This window comes from Aotus nancymaae, unplaced genomic scaffold (genome assembly GCF_030222135.1).
Source record: "Aotus nancymaae isolate 86718 unplaced genomic scaffold, 86718_ANA_hifiasm-v0.15.2.pri h1tg000014l, whole genome shotgun sequence".
NCBI classification, from domain to species: domain Eukaryota; kingdom Metazoa; phylum Chordata; class Mammalia; order Primates; family Aotidae; genus Aotus; species Aotus nancymaae.
In genome coordinates, this window is record NW_026988425.1 from 67,694,755 (window position 1) to 67,699,521 (window position 4,767).

The following is a 4,767-nucleotide window of genomic DNA, read 5'->3' on the forward strand; positions in this document are numbered from 1 at the left end:
ATTATATATATATATTTTATTATTAAACAGAAACGGGGCTTCATCATGTTGGTCAGGCTGGTCTTGAACTCCTGACCTCATGATCTTCCTGCCTCAGCCTCCCAAAGTGTTGGGATTACAGGCGTGAGCCACCGCGCCAGGCCATAAATGCTTATCTTTTTAAGCTTCTTTTATTTTGAGTTCTCTGTTACTTATAGCCAAATTTGTTACTTTGCAGCAGATAGAGTTCTGTAGCCTGTTGGGGTCACTTTTACTTATGAGTGACAGTAACTTTGCATTAAAAGATTGCCTAGCTAGGTTGCCCTGAGCAATTGCTGTTAGGCTACTCCTTAAATGGGTTGCTCAGAAAAGCTGAAGCCGGTCCCCTTGGACCATTACCCTTCCATCTTTTTTTCACATTTGCCTGGTAAGAGCTTATCCAGCTCTTTTCCAAGCTCTTCCTTACCTCCTCCCTCCATTTTCATTTCCTTCTGATCTCTCGCAAATGATTTCCCTATCTGGGAGCTTATATAAAGTTAGGAATGGGCTGGGCAACGTGGCTCGTGCCTGTAATCTCAGCACTTTGTGGGGCCAAGACAAGTGGATCACCTGAGGTCAGGAGTTTGAGACCAGCCTAGCCAACATGGTGAAACTCCATCTCTACTAAAAAAATACAAAAGGGCGTGGTGGCAGGTGCCCGGCTACTCAGAAGACTGAGGCAGGAGAATTGCTTGAACCTAGGAGGTGGAAGTTGCAGTGAGCTGAGATTGTGCCATTGCATTCCATCCTGGGCAACAAGAGCGAAACTCTGTCTCAAAAAAAAAAAAAAAAAAAAAGCTAGGAACTTGGCTGAGCCAGCTAGAAGGAGAGGTTGGGATTGGGAAAATGAAAGGCAATGGGAGGAAGGGAGTTGGGACTTGATAACTAAGCTGCACACAGCCTTTGCTCTTCAGTCCACTCCACTCTTATCCACTGGGACCAGAATAAAGTTTGCTCTTTTTTTCTTCTATTATTAGTAATAGTAGTAATAATATTAATTGAGAAAGAGTCTTGCTATGGTGCCCAGGCTAGTCTCGAACACCTGGGCTCAAGTGATCCTCCTGCCTCAGACTCCCAAAGTGCTGGGATTACAGGCATAAGCCATTGTGCCTGGCCCAAAGTTTGCTCTTGAGGGAGAAGAAGTGGTGCTCATAATTGGGTCAAAATTAGTTCTTCTTTGTTCCATCCTTTTTTTTTTTTTTTGAAATGGAGTCTTGCTCTGTTGCCCAGGCTGGAGTGCAGTGGTGTGATCTCAGCAACCTCCGCCTCCAGGGTTCAAGTGATTCTCCTGCCTTAGCCTCCCGAGCAGCTAGGAATACAGGTGTGTGCTACCACACCCAGCTAATTTTTGTATTTTGTATTTTTAGTGGAGACATATTTCACCATGTTGGCCAGGCTGGTCTTGATCTCCTGACCTTGTGATCCACCTGCCTTGGCCTCCCAAAGTGCTAGGATTACAAGCGTGAACCCCTGCACCCAGCTTTTTTTTTTTTTTTTTTTTTTTGAGATGTAGTCTCCCTCTGTGGCCCAGGCTGGAGTGCAGTGGCACAATCTCGACTCACTGCAACCTCTGCCTCCCAGGTTCAAGCCATTTTCCTGTCTTAGCTTCCCTAGTAGTTGGAACTATAGGTGCACACTACCATGCCTGGCTAATGTTTGTTTTTTAGTAAAGTTGGGGTTTCACCATGTGGCCAGGATGATCTTGAACTGACCTCAGGTGATCAACCCACCTCACCTCCCAAAATACTGGGATTACAAGCCTAAGCCATGCACCCAGTCTGTTTCATTCTTTCTTGACCTTTCATTGACTTTTTTGTGAACCAGTCACCTTGGTCAAAAATCCCTAAGAATCTCAGGCATGGACACTTACACATTACCATAGTTATAGTGTTTCTACGTTATGAAGTGTTTCCCAGAGGAAAATAAATTCCTTAAAAGAAAAAAAAATGTATTCTAATACAATTTGTTACCACTACCCAACTTATTCTACAAAGCTCGGGCAAGGCCTAAAGAGAGGAATGGAGAAAACAAACAAACAAGACCAGTTAAACAGTGAAAGCTGGCTCAGTGGACATCAGAAATATTTCTGTGTATCCACTCTTGTAGAGACTTTTGTTCCTAACATCAAGAGAGGTTTCACCCATACATTTCCTTTTGGGAAGTTTTAGGAACAAAGAAGCAGAATGTTTAGTTTTGTTACTGAGGAGCAGCAGCTGAGACTTTGAGTGAATGTAAAATATCACACTAGGGACTTTGAGATCTTCTGCCAACCTGCTCATGACTTCCTTACCTTTTAAATTTCTTGTATTCTATGGTACTTTAAGATTTCTGCCCAATTAAATTTTCTTCTATCTACATCACCTCCATTTTCATGTTTACAATATTAGCCTTTGTGCCCGGAATAGCCTTCAAACCATTTCCTCCACTTGTTCAAAACACAACCCAAACTTTTCTCACTGGACCCTGTGTATACCTCACTCCATTGACCATGTTATCTGGGAAGGGTTTGTTTGTATACATTTTCCTATTTAACTTTCTGCCTTGGGCCTAACCCTTTGCCTATCACAGAGTAAGGCCCTCAGTGAATATCTCCTGACCTTTGGTGGAAGTGATAAACAGTCATCATATCTGCCAAGAGCTATATGTGTGATCAAGTATCATTTGCAATACGCTAAAAAAATTTTCCTGAAGTTTAAAATTACAAAACAAAACAAAAAAACATTGTGTAGGACAAAGAGAAAGAAAACTGCCCAAAGATGGAAAATACAAATATGAACACAGCTGGAAACTGTGAAAGAAAACAAATATGTACAACTCTTCACTGATATTATGAAAAGTCTTTTGTAAAAAGCATCAGAAAATTAAACAATCATATGATGTGTACTAGTACAAAACAGTGCCTACTATGCTAATGCAAAAGATAAGACTGTGAAGTGGTTTAGGGCATGTGCTTAGCAGCCACATTCCAAAGTTCATATTCCAGCTCTGCTACTTCCAAGCTATGTGAATTTAGACAAATTACTTAATTTCTCTGTTTCTATAGCTTCATTATTTGTAAAATGCAGATTCTACTAATGTTTTCCTCATTGGACTTTTAATAAAAGGAGTTAATATATCAAAAGCACTTAGACAAGTGGCTAACACATAGAAACAGCAATATAAATATTTGTTTTAGTATTATTGTTGTTGTTTTTGTTGTTATAATTCCCTGTAATCCCAGCTACTCAGGAGGCTAAGGCAGGGGAATCACTGGACTCAGGAGGCAGAGGTTGCAGTGAGCCAAGATCATGCCACCGCATGCCAACCTGGACTCTGTCTCAAAAAATAAAAATAAAAATAAAAAATTTTACTTTTATAAACTCTGCTTGAAAGGTTAAATGCATATAAGGAAGCAGCACAGACTTCCTTGGCGCCTCTCCGACCCTCCCATTCTATGTTGTGTCCATACCAAAGTTTGTGATTTATCACTAAGTACAAATTATTAGTTAAGTGCTACAAAGATTCTTTTGAAATACCTTTTGGGAATGATATAGAATTTATTTTAAGAGCATAAAACTAGACAACTGGCGTTCCTTTATTGCTTGCTTTTGAACTCATATTCCTGTTGGAGTTCTCAATTAGGCAGTTTGGGAATGAAAATTTCTAAATCTTGGGCTAAAGCCTGTTTTGGTAGCAGCTTTATAGTCCTTATTTGAATTACATTAGTAAGCAGGTGTAAAATCTGTAATTTCTGAGATATTTGGCCTTTGAGACTTCTAGTGGCATTAAAAATATGACAGCTTCTAAGCTCTTGGTACTTACATTTCTTTCTCTCTCTCTCTCTCTCTTTTTTTTTGACAAGGCTGCTAAGAGAACATTGCAATCTTTGGGTAGTTCACCTGTTTTCTTTACTGTGCAAGATTCATAAAGGCAGGCACCATGTCTGCCATGCTTGTCACTATATCTCCCATGCCAACCACAGTGCACTGCACTGAGGATTTCAAAAGCACGTTTGGGAAAGAGATATGAATGAAGGTCTTACACTGGAGCAGTGGGGAACAGTAGAATCAGGGACTAAGTGTTAAATCTGGGTTCAAATACCAATTTTACTCATTATCTATGTGATCTACAGCCAGTTGCTTGACAAACTTTAATTTTTACTTTTTTGTAAAATGGGAATAATACTTATTTTATAAGGATTATAAGAATCTATAATCATTTATTAAAACTAAGGAGTGTTTAGTGTTTTCCAGGTACTGTGTACAAAATATAGGCTTTAAAAATTGAGTGAAATACAATTTCTGTCCTTAATAAATTTCAACATATTATAGTAAGAAAAGTAAAAAAATATGGAAATTTTATGGGTTTTCAAAATAGAGAGTGATGATGTGTTTGAGGGAATTAGGAAAGGAGGTGGTATATGAAAAAGCCTTAAGGGATAGTTAGGATCTCAACAGTTAAAATGGGTAGGCATACGCAGGGTAAACAAACATAAGCAGTAAGGTAAAAAGGTACTGAGTGTGACTGAAGAAGGGCCAGTTACTCCTGGCTGAAACATAAGCTTCGCACCAGAAAGTAGAGATACGTCAGAAATGTGGGGTGGGGCCGTATTAGTGGTGACAGGTTCTTTAATCCAGTAGACAATGAGAAACGCTGATTAGGCCTATGACATAATAGGAAATAGTATGCCACATACTGCGTGTGGGAGTTGTGCAGGACAGTCTTCCCCTCTAAGACTGGGAAGACCAATTAGGAGAGGCTATTGCACTG